Source organism: Planococcus citri, chromosome 4 (genome assembly GCF_950023065.1).
Source record: "Planococcus citri chromosome 4, ihPlaCitr1.1, whole genome shotgun sequence".
In the NCBI taxonomy this organism is placed as follows: Eukaryota; Metazoa; Arthropoda; class Insecta; order Hemiptera; family Pseudococcidae; genus Planococcus; species Planococcus citri.
This window is the reverse complement of record NC_088680.1, coordinates 3,204,301-3,218,971: the sequence shown is the minus strand read 5'-3', so window position 1 is coordinate 3,218,971 and position 14,671 is coordinate 3,204,301. Positions and strand designations below refer to the sequence as shown.

Here is a 14,671-nt window from a genome sequence, read left to right as displayed (position 1 = left end):
TGCAGCTAATTTTCTTTTACCATGAACCATCGTCGATATATTATGATGTCCAAGGGTGGACAAGTCACCTGGATTCGCTCATGAGACCCGAGGGATGATATTTTTACTCGTAAAAAAATGAAATCATTTTAAATAATTTTTGGAATACACAAAAATTGAATATTAATGTTCAAAAGCGAAAAAAAAAATAATTACATTTTCTGTCAAAAGTCAACTCCTAAACATAAAAAAAATTTGAGCCCTATCTTGAAGTAGGTAGATTAATTTTAAAGACTTAGGAAAATTTTTCAATAGTATTATGAAATGTTCTAGTGTTTTGATTTTTTGTCTCTTTAATAAATATTTTTTAAAAATTCATCAAATTGGGATTAGCATTTTAATACAATTTTTCCTCGATTTTTCATCATTTTTTTAAAATTCTTCAATATTTTGAAGTTTGAAAATTTTTTCTAGTTCTTGTTCGTGTGCAAAACTGTAATTTTTCGACACAATATTTGCATGAGTATAAATAAATTAGTTTGTTATTTCTTTATTGCTTTTTTGAAAATCCTTAAAACAAAAGTTGAACAAAATAATGTAGGTATTCAATTTTCTTATTTTTTTCTCCCAGTTCTTGTTTCTGGGAAAAAATGGTAATTTTTGCGATACAACTGCTGTATGAGTGTAAATTCATCGTCCAACATACTGTGTTACTTGGTTTAACGATTCACTCACGCATTAACATCATATCGATGGTAGATCGTGGTAAAAAAAAATAGTAGGCACTGAACTGAACAGCGTGTCGTGTCATTTTGATTTCTGTACCTCTTAAACAAGTAAAAATATCACCCCTCGGTGTCACAAGCGAATCCAGGCGACTTGTCCACCCTTGGACATCATAATATATCGACGATGGTTCATGGTAAAAGAAAATTAGCTGCAAAGCAAATAGGGTGGCGAGTTATTTTGATTTTTCATTTTTTTATTCTTTTGAATAAGTGAAAAATTCATCCCCAAGGTGTTACACACGGATCGCAGCGACTTGTCCAATCAAAAATCTGACGTCATATTCGTGTTCAGCGTCACCAAAAACACACAATTCGATATATCACATGCCACAGATTTTCTTTCGAAAATTTCGCCCAAAATTAGGGGGTGGGGAAAAATTCACACCCAAAGTCTTACACGCAGATCTCAGCGACTTGTCCACTATAAAGCGTCATACATCGATGGTAGATCATGGCCAAAAAATTAGCTGCTGAAGCGAACAGGGATTAACTTCAGCAGTTAAAATTTTGGCTCATAATATATTTTACGATGCTCTATCCGCCCGTGAAACAATTTTTTCGATCGGCTTGTCAGACCTTGGGTAGCTCCCTTGTGAGCTTTGCCCAGACAAACTCCTTTCTCTACGTATTTTTTCTCGATTTAACGCACCGGAACGCTAGCCCAAAATTCTAGTAAAATGAACAATGAGATTTCCTTCGTCATGGCTACAGCTTCTTCTGTCGGACCTATTTACTTCAAATTCGGCACAATTATAGCAAATGCACTGTAGCTTGTGCTTTTTAAATAAAAGTGTGAAAATTTCAATTTTAAAGGAGAAAACAGCTACGTTAATTTGTTCACGATTTCGGTGAGCCCAAAATCATAGGGAAGTTGACGAAGTTGTCCGAAGAATATTAAGCAGTAATAGTGGTCGGACGGTTTCGTTTTCGTTCTCGTTCTGTTTTTTTGTTACATTTATCTGTTACAAGCAAGTACCTGAATAAAAAAACAATGAAAAATTGCAATGCGAAGTTTCATAACTGCTATTTTTTTTTTTTCTGTATTCTCAACATAAAAATTAGGTATTTAAAATGAAGAAGGCGCGAGATTAGGAAAATACCGCGTGTCACTGGTACCTGGGCTTGAAAGACGTAAAAGCATTCAAAAAAAAAAAAAAAAATTGCCTCGCTTTCCTCCTTTGCTAAAATTTCCATTTTCATATAGATATGTACATATGAAAGGCTAGGGATTCGTCCATCCAGAAAATTAAATTCAGCATCCTAAAAACCCATACATTCGAACACGTGTTGAATTTTTTGAAATTTTATATTTTTCCCCCTCCTCCTTTGAGGGCTCACTTCATTTTAGGAAACTGCAGTCTTTTGAACTGAAATGCTGATTCACTCATAAACAATTGTTTTTGCTCAAAATTGTTATATGTATGTTCACTGTGATATGTCAAATTGTATATTTTCGGTGGCGTTGAACCCGAATAGACCGTCTCCACAACCTCCCCCATGAGGGCCGTGGATGGGTGCAGTCAAAAATCTGACGACATATTCGTGTTCAGCGTAACCAAAAACATACCTACTTACTATATCATGTGTCGCAAGAACAAACACACTTTTTTGAACTTAATCAGAACAGAAATTGAAAATGATTTTCAAAATTTTGAAATTTTTAAAAATTGGCTTATTTATAAGCCTGTCGCGATGCCTATACTATATGTACATATATGTTGATTCTTTTCTACATCGTCGGGCAGTCCGTTCGGACTGCTTGATGCCTCAAAAGGCTTGATTTTGATTTATAATGCGATTCGGTGTCATAACTGGAAAAATAGGCAATTTAAGGTTCATTACCATTTGTGACATAAATATGTACTTTATGAATTGCGATTTCCAGCAAATTTTAAGTTCTATAAGCATTTAAGCAACAACCGACCGTACCTACCTACTTCAAAACACTTCAAATAACCGAAAATTTTTAAGCAGAAGTTATGTGTTGAAAGCTTTCGAACATTTTTAATTTGATTTGAGCCCTCTGTTCCCTCAAATTTCAAAATTAGGAATGCAAAAAACTGTGTACTTACTCAGATTTTTGTAAATAATTAATTATTCTCATCAAAACGATGCGAAAATCAAACCCAATCAATTCTTGATTTTTAAGAACTTGAACTGAAATCATGTCAAACTTTCAATTGTCTACCAACTTTGCCAAAAAAATAAGATTTTTCACAATTTTAGAAAAATTTGGAGTATCCATAAGAATTTTAATAAAATACCAAGTCTTTTTAGTGTAGGCGAATTAGCTGAAAAATCACTTTTAAAAAAACATTTTCACCTAGCAAAGATTTTGTTGCGGGTAATTGTCGAAGGCGGCCCCCTGAATAATTCCTGAGAGTTACCACCCCGTACCCCTCTTGCTAATTTTTTTATGGGGGGGCTGAACCCCTCAAAATGTTTTTTTTTTTTTGGGTTTTATCCTCAGAGGGTGATTTTACGTCGAAAATACCTTGTTTATACTTTTAACTGTCCTTCTAACCCTAAGGGGGTTGGGGCTAGAACCATTCAAATCAGAGGGGTTTTCTAAAAAACCACAAAAAAGGTATCGGCGCGTAGGGGGGATATTCATCTGAAAGAGAAATAAATTCTCAACAATTTCGTGTAAGTACCTATATGAAATTTTCGCAGGACGCTTAGTTTTAAAGCTGTACGTCTGAAGTTGGAATAATGGAAAGTTGCACTTTGAAATTTTTCAAAAGCTCACAACAGCTTACTGAAATAAACATAAATGAACCATAAATTGTTAGTAATTTTCTTTTTTCGAAGTAGGTAAATGATCGCGAACTTAAAAAAATATTGAATCATTCGGGTTTCAAATTTTAAAATATTTAAAAATCGTTACCCCGACGCTTGGGGGTGGGGGTTTCCCAAGGTGTTGTCTTGCGCAATGACTTCTTTGGAGAAAAAATGTGTAAGTACCTCCCACCCTCTTATTTTGATGTTTTATTGTGCTCAACTGAATGCTCGGAGTACAACTTATTAAGCGCCCCTGCGTTTGGAGTGATTAGTCTAAGTGCAAGTGCACTATTGCACGCGCTCGATAAAATTACTGTGCCATTCTAGGGTTTTTTATAAGCCCAAAAAATGCAATACATTTTTTTACAAGCGTAAAATTTATAACAACCACCCTGAGACAGTTATTACGGGCCTCTAATGTATGAGCGAATAATAAAATTAGCCCTGTAGTAGGTTCACATTAATTAAAATATTTTCTCCGCATGCTTGCAATTCTGAAAGACTAGATAAACGCTCAATCAGCTGACGCTGAGTATTCGGACAGGAAATACCCTATGATACAGTGTGTACTGTGTTATACAGACCTATGTAGATGTACCACTGTCCACTATCGATGATAGCGTAGAGATTTTTTACAGTAAAACAGAACCAGTTTGGTGCAGTGAGCAAAAATGTTACAGTATAGTTGTTGTAGTGCGTCTGTGTGGTGTGTTGGTGTACTAGGACAACATAAATATACAACAAAAACTTATGCAGCTCTAAGCTAGGTAGTATGTACCAAAAGTGACGTTTTGGAACGTTTGGGGATGTTTCATACGTTATCATACAACGAAACCGGTTTTATTGGTGGGTGTTTTGTGGCGACTTCCCTTTACAAAACACTCTGCAGACACATGCGTTAATATCATTGACGTTATACGTTATACCTCTAGAGGTAGAGGTATAAAGTCAATGGTTAATACATATGAATGTGTAATTGTGTACAGCTAATCATAGTGGAGCACAGTGTTGCCAATTTGGCATATATTATGCTAGATTTAGCATAATGAAAACACTTTTAGCATCAAGAAAATGAATTTAGCATATGGCATATTTCTTAGCATAATGAAAATTCATTTTTGGAATATATGTTACAGTTTTGGCATAATTTTTTGAAAAAAATTGGAAAATTATACTGCAAAAAGAACAAATTTTTGATTGAAAAATGGTGTTTTATGAGCTGAAAAAGCAATCTGATGATCTAATCTGATGAAAAATATCACAATTCCGTGAATTTTACCAATTATTTAACTATGATATAACAAATTTGTTGAAAATGATGACTGATTTATCAAATATTATCAACAAAAAAAAAATTAGCATATCTTTTGGCATAATTTAGCATATTTGAAATGCTCAAAAAATCAATAAAATGACGTCATTTTTTTACAAATCGCCGACATTTAAATAAAGATTGGCAAGGATCGCTTCAAAATCGGGAAAAATTGAATTTAGCATATTTTTTTCCTCGTTTTAGCATTATTTAGCATATTTTTCGGCTTCATCTAGCATAAAAAAATTTTTGGACTTGGCAACACTGGTGGAGCAAAGCAGAGCAGAGCAAGGCAAAGTCACCAAGCTAGAAACATGGAAAAAAGGTGGAGAGGTCTCATCGACCTTTTTATCCATGTTTCATCTGCTCTGCTCGCTTCACTATAACGTCTATAACTGTACACTAAGGCAATAAATACAGCCTTATTCCACGCAATTATTGACAATTCTATGAAAACCAGATCACACAGGCCTACATACTGCGAGGCTGCGGACATGGGCCGAGCGCGAGCGCAAGCCAAAATATAAAATTGCTTATGACCGCTTTGAGGAGAAAATAAAAATATATTTCTGAGCGCTGAAAATATCAAAATAATTTTGATATTCGAGCGCGAGCGCAAGCGGCAAACGAGTCGTGTTGTAACGTGAAAAACTCAAAAACGCTCGCGCTGGACTCGATGTCCGCAGCCTTAGTCACAAAAATATTCGGAAACAAGGTTATTGTTATTTTAAAGCAAGAAATTTCGTGAAAAAATGTATCAAAATCGAAGCTCAGAGGCGCATTAAGAATTTGGTCGCTCAAACCTATTTGAAAGAGCCGCTCTTTCTGCCACCATTCAGTGATCGTTCGGAAGGGGGGGGGGGGGTTGGTTATTTGGTGTCTTATCATCTTTGCAAAAAACAAAATTAGAATAAAAACCTGTATCTTCGAAAAAGTTGAAAATTGTTTCCAAATTTCAATTCTTTCAAATAGTAGTAGGTATTTAAAAATCGTAACTACTCTTACAATAAATCCTTCTCCAATAGGTATCATTTTTGTAAATTTTGATCAGTAGGTAAGGCTTTTTCTTCAATTACATCATCGTTATTTAAAATTGAAAATTGCCTCAAGAATGAAAAATTTTCCACAAATTTTGTGTAAGCACTTTTTTGGGATTTTAGCTCACAGTAAATGATAAACAATTGGTAAAAAAGCATCCATTAGAAAATTTTCCTTGGGATCATAAAAATTTTGATCAGTATTAGCAGTCTCATCAAAAAATTTCTTCCATTTCTCGGCCTTTTATTTTCGATTACTGATACACTCTTGAATTCGATTTCCACTCACGTCAGATCCATGGCTTTTTTTCATGATGATCAATTTGATTTTTTGTATTAATTTTTTTTTTTACCATGAGAAATTTGCCGCCCTCAGAAATGGCGCTCCCTAAGCGGCTGCTTACGTATAGTGCCTATGAGCCTATGCTATAATGCGCCCCTGTCGAAGCTGAAAACGGCATGTTGTAGCCCATTGTTTCCTCTTCAAAAATCATCATTCAACTTTCGTTTTAATTTCCTACGGCTACATCAAACGTGAGAAATTTTCAAACTAAAACGGATGAAAAAAATAAGTCACAAAACTATTCGGAAACGTGTAAAACTCTCATATGAAAATTAGGTGAATTTTCCATTTTCATCCGATTGTACGAACCTGTTCATAGATCAGATCGGTTTGACCACATCGATGGTGTTTTGGAAGAAGGGCCAAACTGTATTTTCAAAATGACAAAGTAAAACGGGAATCACTATTGCATAATATGGAAAGCATTTAGGAGTGAGGATGCAGTTTCAGGGCCTGCATTAGGGATATGAGCACCCATACCAAAACAATTTATTCGGATAAATTGATTTGTAATGAAACGAAAAATAAAATAAAAATTTTTGGTGAAGTTTGGCCCTTTTACTCACTTACTACTATATTTTCACAGTACGTCTAAAAAGGCCAAACTGCACTTTTCATCTATTTTGAACAGCTTAAAATTAAAAAATTAAATTGTTTACCCCCAAAAAATGAATCAAAGGTAAATTTCGTTGCTGTTCTACCCACCCCTTCCCAAACTTACAAAATTAATCGACAGGCATTGTTTTTTTTTTAGTAGGGAAAGAAATCGCTGAATGTTTCTGATACTTTCTCTTTGGAATTCGAAAAGTATAAAAATTTTCCAAATGAAAATAATTATTCAAAATGAATTCTTAACAATCAATTCATAAACTAGATGGAATCCAGAGACTGCAACCATATAACCTAAACCAGGCAACCTGTCATCAAGGTAGAGAGTACTTTGAATGCTTGCCTTAAAAATTTTCAGCAGTGACCTATAAATTTTATTTCGCTATCGGATGTAAAATTTCACGTCCGATCGAATGCCGCAAATTGAGGATTCTTGTGACCTGTGGGTAGGTAGTTGGGGAAAAGAAGAAAAGCATAAATTTAAGATGGAACATTTAAAGATTAAGGACAGTTGACTACTTATTCTGATTCACAATTCAACGCCCTTTCCAACGGTGGTATTAGTTTTCAGATTAGATCGGCCATTCTCGTGAAATTCGCGAGTTCACGTAATATTTTCGGAAAACTGTAACACAAGATAAAACTTAACTTTTCTGGGTACGTAGGCCGTAGGACGGAATATGTGGTCAAACCGATTCGATCTATGAACAGGTTCGCACAATCGGATAAAAATGGAAAATTGATACATTTTTTCACGAAATTTCTTGCTTTAAAATATGTAACAATAACCATGTTTCCGAATATTTTTGTGACACACGGTACGTACATACCGTACATATGTACATGGTCAGATTGATTATTATTATTTAAATAACTCACCTATGTTCATAATCCATGTTTGATTCACAAATGACATAATGAGTTTAGTTTTTCGTTTCAATGGTACGCCAATTTAACCCACAATCAAAAATCAATACTTTCAAACCTGAACGTAATGTTTCTACAAAAGTATATGTTATGAAATTGATTAACGAGAAAACACGATCTTGATGACAAAATTTTAAATACTTTCATTCACTTATTCAGGTAGAAAAATTCGCCTCAGCTTCGACATTCGGCAACCGAAACGACCCAGAATTCAATTTCTAGGCGTTTTAGGCGTTTAGAACTTTCTTCATCTCCATATATGGATTTATAAATTTATAAATAAGGTAGTACTTTTGTAGGGCAGGGAGAATATTCTTGAATCTTGACTACTTGACTTTCTTATTTGAAAATCTGTGACTTTGTGCAGACTGCACAGACAGATCACAGAAAAGACAGATCACAGAAAGGACCGATTTCCGCGATTTTTATTTTTCGAGCGTTCAAGCTGTTGAGATCGCTCGAGAAGTCGAGATCTACGCAAACGCAACGAAACGGAATACTATGAAGTAATTAAAAGAAAACGTCAAATGGGGTTTTCAATTAATTGAATGGTCTTTTTAAACAAATTGAAATTGGATACCATAAAACATTGGACACTTTTTCAATCATTGTTTTTTCCACAACTAATGAAGTACTGTCAAAACCCCTAATTTCGGACACTTTTTCACGTTTTTCGTAAAAGGCTTTAAAACGAGCGATTCAACTTGGTGTTTGTCTTCACATTCTCATAGAATGTCATCGTGTGAACAGTTTTCGAGCATCAATTTATAAATTTTACGTGATTTTGCTTGTTTAATTTGAATTCGAAAAGTGTCTGAAATTAGGTCCAAGGTATCCTAATTTTGGACACCTTTTCTTTAACGTGCGAACTCGAAAATTTTAGTTGAAAAAGAAATTATTTACTTACCCCTGAAAAACGACTACAATCAAAAACAGCTCGAATCATGATGTGAAATGTAGAAAAAAAAGATTTTTCAAGGAAATGTTCAGCACTCTCATTATACGCTTTCTTGTTAGAAAAATAAGTTGGTAACATTGAACAATTTCTTATCAAACTCCTTGTTGATGATTTTACGGCTCAGACTTTTACTTTTCAGTATGGTTTGGGTCGTGCTGGATTCACCGACTCCCAGTCCAAACTTGAAATGAATCAGTCAGTCGTTCATCAAATCATCACTTTTCACTTCAGTCAGTTTTCACTCATTCGGTTTCATATTTATATTTTGAACAGGGATGGAAGAGCCCTGAATTCAGGGCTCCAGCTCTTGGCTCTGGCTCAGCTCCCCACAAGTTTTGGCTCTGGCTCGCTCTTGGCTCTTGGCCCTTTTTCTTTACATGTGCTCTTTGGCTCCTTGCTCGCTCCTCAATTCCTTCTGGCTCCACTCTTTGACTCTCAGCTCCCTCTTCCAATTTCTCGGCTCCCACTCCAGCTCCAGCTCTGGCTCTTGGCTCTTTAAATTAGAATATAAAATTCGTGAAAAATGATGAAAAAAATAAAAATATACTGCATTTATTTTCATTTTATTTCTCAATGAGAAAACAAACGTAGAAATTTTTCATTTTCTTCACAAATGTGAGTTAAAAGTTGAATTTTTGATGAAATTTTGCACATTTTTTTACTTTTTTTTCTACTTTTTGGGAGCCAAAGAGCCTGAAAAATTTTGTGGGCTCCCACTCGGCTCTGGCTCTTTCCAGGTTAAAGACTCCTTATGATGATGGCTCTCTTGAGTAAAATAAGGAGCTCTTTTGCAAGAGAGCTCTTGATGTTTTTCTGCACTTTCATTTATTTGGCTCCTGGCTCTGGCTCTAGCTCCTCAAAAAATTCGACTCTTTCAGACTCTGGCTCTGGCTCGCTCCCGGCTCTTCCATCCCTGAATTTTTGAATGAAAAATTTTCCAAGTTCTGTCATTGTGTCCCATACCAACTTCCTACACCACTGTATAATTAATTCAATTTTAATTTAATTGTTTTTGAAAAGAAAATTATGATCAATTTAAAGAGAAATTTTATTTTTAATTTTGAAAGAAAAACCAATCCAACTTCAAAACTTTGAACGGATTCCCAAAAAATGGAATCAATTTCGAGCTCCAACAAATTCGACTTACGTCTTGGTACAAAACTGAAAATTTTAAAATTTAATCTATAGCTGAATAATCAATAATCTTTCCTACAATCATGAATTACGAGTTTGGAGTTGAAAACTGAAACCCATTTACCATTTCGTTGAATTAGGTAATTGTTGGAACTTCTGGAAATTATTTCCAGGAACAAGAACAACTATTTTATAATCAGAGCTCAAATATTTTTTCCCTAAAAAACCCTAAATAGACGCTGAAATATTCCCTAAAAAATGCCAAAATATGCCCTAAAACGTAAAAATATTTATTCTCCAACGATATGGGTATTGTTTTACAAAGAAAATCAATATGGGACGAAAAAATTATGCCAGTCCCACTAATTTTGCGGGGAAAAAATCCGAGCCCTGTTTAGTGTTTATAACAGTTATAGTTTTTTCAAAATCGACCAATGAAGGAATTTTGAATAGAAATAATGATACAAATTCATTCAATAAAAAGTAAAAACACTAGTAACACCCAATAAAATTGATATTAGTGCTGGTAAAGTATAATTAATTAATCAATCATCATTTATCAATCAACTTATCAAGCGAAAGACGTTGAGAGAGTGAGCGGGATTGAAGAGTCATGAAAAGAATGAGAATCATGAATCGACTCGTTTGGACTGGGAGTCGGTGAATCTAGCACGACCCGTATGGTTTTTAGGAAAATGAGTGAAATAATAGCTCTGTTCGTTTGGAACACACTTTCTACACCTGGTGTATGTTCGGTGTGTACTCCGAATTCAGGGTGTAACCAGTGTACACACTGAACACCCGTTTCAAAGAAATGAATTCAGTGCACTCATCACACACCAAAAATCAAAAAAATCGTTAACAGTTAATTTCCAATGATGAAAAACAATAAATAACACATCATCCCCATAACATCTCATCACATTAAAATTGGCTTTTTACAAACTGGTTTCTTGCAACAAAATACGTTCTCGGTGTGTACACCCGCTACACCTCCTTTTATTTGGTGTAGCGAGTGTATACACCGAGTATACACCCGCTCTACACCCAGTCCAAACGAATACAAAAAATCTGCACACCGAACGCACACTTTTTCCAAACAAATGACTTTTGTGTACAAAGTGTACACCGAACAGAAAGTGTGTTCCAAACGAACAGAGCTATCAGTGCAATTCTTCATCAAAACTGAAAACACAGAACACTTGAATAAAATACCGTTGAACTCGAAAAATACACATTTGCAAGTGGGTCAGTGTTACCCTTCCAAACTCAGTAATGCGTGAACCAAAGTGTCTGAAATAATGATCCGTTTCGCGACTTTTTCAGTTTTTAGGATTTAAATAATAGAAACAAAACGTGAAATTTGAGGAATGAATTTTATTTTTCATTACCAGTGACTTCTTGATATTTTAGAGCGATTTTCATGGTTATGAAAGCATTTGGATAGACGCTGTGAATAACTTTTTCCTCACTCTTTATATGAAGCACTTTGTAAAGTCCAGTAAAATGAAAATTCTTACATCAGGGAGATTGTCCGTGATCTAAACTAATAGAAGAAGTGTTCACTTTTACTTGTACCCTTAGTTCTTATCAATAAAATAGCAAAAACATCAAGTGTCCGAAATTACGTACCCTGTCAGAAATTAGGGGTTTTGACAGTATTCCAAATTCCAAAAAGGCAAAAATAGAGATGATAAATTTCAGGAAATTTATTTTTTGGAAACTTTCAGAAACTTTCCGGAAACTTTCTGGAAATTTATTTTTCTTCAGTGAATGAGGCACCCCATATACCTGTTTTTAACAAATGCCAGTTTTAAAATGCTATTGGTACCAACTACAAACTGATGAATTTCCAATAATTCTGTTTTTTTCATTTATTCTCATATTTTCTGCAATAAAATGTCATTTGTGTGGTGTTATTTTTCAAAATTTTTAGAAAATTTTGCATTTTTCATATGCTCAATGGGTAATTCTCAAAAAAAGTTTAAAAATCGTGTAATGGGTGGTTTACTTGAATACTATTGACAATTGAAATTTTTTTCAGTGGTATTGTGTAGATACCAACTCAGGGGTCACGTGCATATAGTTTAACGTCCCCCAACCCCCCTCCACTATGGGTCAAGTCCCCCCAAACCCTGAAAACTCCATCGTCGTGGCCTGTAATGACTTAAATTTTTCAACTTCATCTTCAAAAATGAATTACACTATCACTTTTTCTGAAAAAAAAAAATAGTATATATTATTATATGATATGAGAGTAAATGACAGAACTGATATAAATTTTTGGAATGATACTTATACCCTGAAACCGTGGTCATAAAGTGATGTAATGAGTTTTTTGTCCATCGCCGTGGCCAATTTTTGTTAATTTTTTTAAAAGTGAAATGGGTACACTCATACACTGTATCGTTTTAGTGATAGTAATGCTGCGCCCATTTCAAATCCATCAAGCAAATACAGTTAACCAGTCTGCAAATTATAATCTTTGAAAATTGTACTGATTACCATTTTTCGGATCTATCGCCGTGGCTTATCATTCTCACGTTTAAAAGAGACATTTTTTTTTCTTGAAAAAGAGAAAATATTCAAATGGTAAGTATTTGATGACCACAACTTTGAAAATTGAAAAATTATTGATTCTATTACCAGTAAAACAAATTTTAGTTCTTTTTTTCTTACGTCGTGGGTAGTACAGTTTGGTATTTCGTCGTGGCTATTGTGATTTTTTGGCCACGGCGAAGGAAAATACCTACCCTATCGTGTTCGAATACTCCCATCAAAAGTGTTGGCGTTGGCAGTACTGGGAGTAATCTCAGCTTCGATGCGATACTTACCTGGCTGTTCTTCTTATCCGGGTGCTCTCCTGTTTACTACCTCGTTGATTTAGTTTATAGACGCGACTTCGATGATATTCTTACTTGATGATATTTTATACTTTTATACTGAATATAATTCCGTTTATTTCTCGATGTGTTTATTATTATTCGAATTTACGATTAGTCCTACATGGTAGACAGAAGCGTAGGTTTCGATTCGTTGCTTGTTTTTTAACATTTCGGTAGTGATTGTGTACTTGTGTAAACTTCATTCGGACAAGATGGAGGCTATAATAAATCCTATAGTGGATCGTATCAAAGCTGAGCTGGAAAGTTTTATGCGATCGACAATCAGTGTTCCTGTGAGCAGCTCAGTAAGTAATCAGATTTCTAATCCGATTTCGAATGCGAATCCGATTTCGTTAGTGGGCAATTTGCCAAACTACTTTTTCATGCCGCCACCACCACCACCTCCGGTGACATCTGCTGTTCCGGTGACTTCGGCAGTTCCGATATCAGTATCAATTACATCCAGCGCATCTGATATGCCGCGACTTACGGTGACAACGTTTAGTAAACCTGCTGGTCGTTATGTGACAGCTCATAAATTGGTGAATTTACATACCACTGCTGGAAATGTGGTTTCTAGTGGCACCACATCCACATCTTTAAGACAACCTATCATGTCAACGGGTGCCTCCGCAGTACCGATGCCACCACCAATGGGAAATATTGGATGTGCTCCGCTACCCTTCAATTCTATGTTACCGAATATCGATTATAAGCTGACGGAGAAAAGTAGCTACCGAAATTGGCGGCAGATGCTGTTTGACGAATTAAGAGTACGCAGACTTACTGATATTGTGGATGCATCAGTTCAGCGACCGAATACAAGAATCGATGATTCCATTCGGAAAGCGACTACTCGTTTACTGATAGTAGGTCGCCTCGACGAACACCATCAGCGTTTAGTAGAAAACATCAGGGAACCAGCGGAAATCATAAAATGGTTGGATAATGAGAAACTGCCAATATCGGAGAACTTACGAGAAGCTCTCTTTCAGAAAATCACGAACTTACGTTTTGAACCGTTTATTGACGAGCCGTCGAAGTTCACCAGGCAATTGGAGGATTTATTCGAACGAAGTAAAGAAGCAGGCATGGTGTGGACGGACGATTTCAAAAAGAGTATGCTGTTACATAAAATAAAGAAGGCGCGCAGCGACATATCGATGTCCAACCGAACGAGTAAAACCAACTACCAGATGATCAAAAAATGGCTATGTGACGAAGAGGCGACTGAGAAGGAGCTCAAGGCAGTAACCTCAACGGCGGCTTCAACAGGGGTTCATTTTGCCTCTGCCAATTCTTCGAACTCGAATGGAAGAGGAAGAAATTTACGAAACAATCGACGTGGCGATAGACGTGAACAAAACAACGATCGACGTGGGGAGCGACGTGAACAATACGATGATCGAGATCGACGTGGCGATAGACGTGAGCAATTCGACGATCGACGTGGCGAGAGACGTGAACGTGAAGACAATCGACGTGGTTCCTATCAGCGCAATTACGACTTGAGAGATTCCTATCAGAACCGTAACTCATCCGAAGGCAACCATTATGGAAGGTGTCGAAAATGTAACATGAGAGGTCATGCGATGAAAGACTGCAAGACGAATGGGTCTTATTGCTACTGCTGCAGAAAAGTAACCGATCATATTGCGAAGAACTGCCCCGAGCGTAAATCCGATGAAAAGTCTGGTAAATCTGGGTCCGGTCAAGGGAAAGGCGATAGCGGTGGAAAATCTATGATGGTCCGAGGCGATAGAAATTTCGAATTAAATTCGAAGTATTATTATCCTGACGACTGCCTTAACTCGGCGGGTAAGTGTTTCATGACAGCAGTACTGTCAGTCAATTTTATAATCGACTCTGGGGCAAGTTATCATTTGACAAATGAGCGGCGAATTCTCTCCAAGGTAAG

At 35.8% G+C, this 14,671-nt stretch overlaps 1 long non-coding RNA gene across 1 annotated transcript in view; it reads right to left on the bottom strand.

Annotated features, from left to right (window-relative positions):
- LOC135844621 (uncharacterized) overlaps positions 1-8,131 on the bottom strand; it is a 33,252-nt gene extending 25,121 nt beyond the window's left edge. Inside the window, exon 1 of the long non-coding RNA XR_010558583.1 lies at positions 7,729-8,131. This is a non-coding gene — a long non-coding RNA (uncharacterized LOC135844621). The remainder of the gene's footprint in view (positions 1-7,728) is intronic.
- Positions 8,132-14,671: the final 6,540 nt, after the last annotated feature.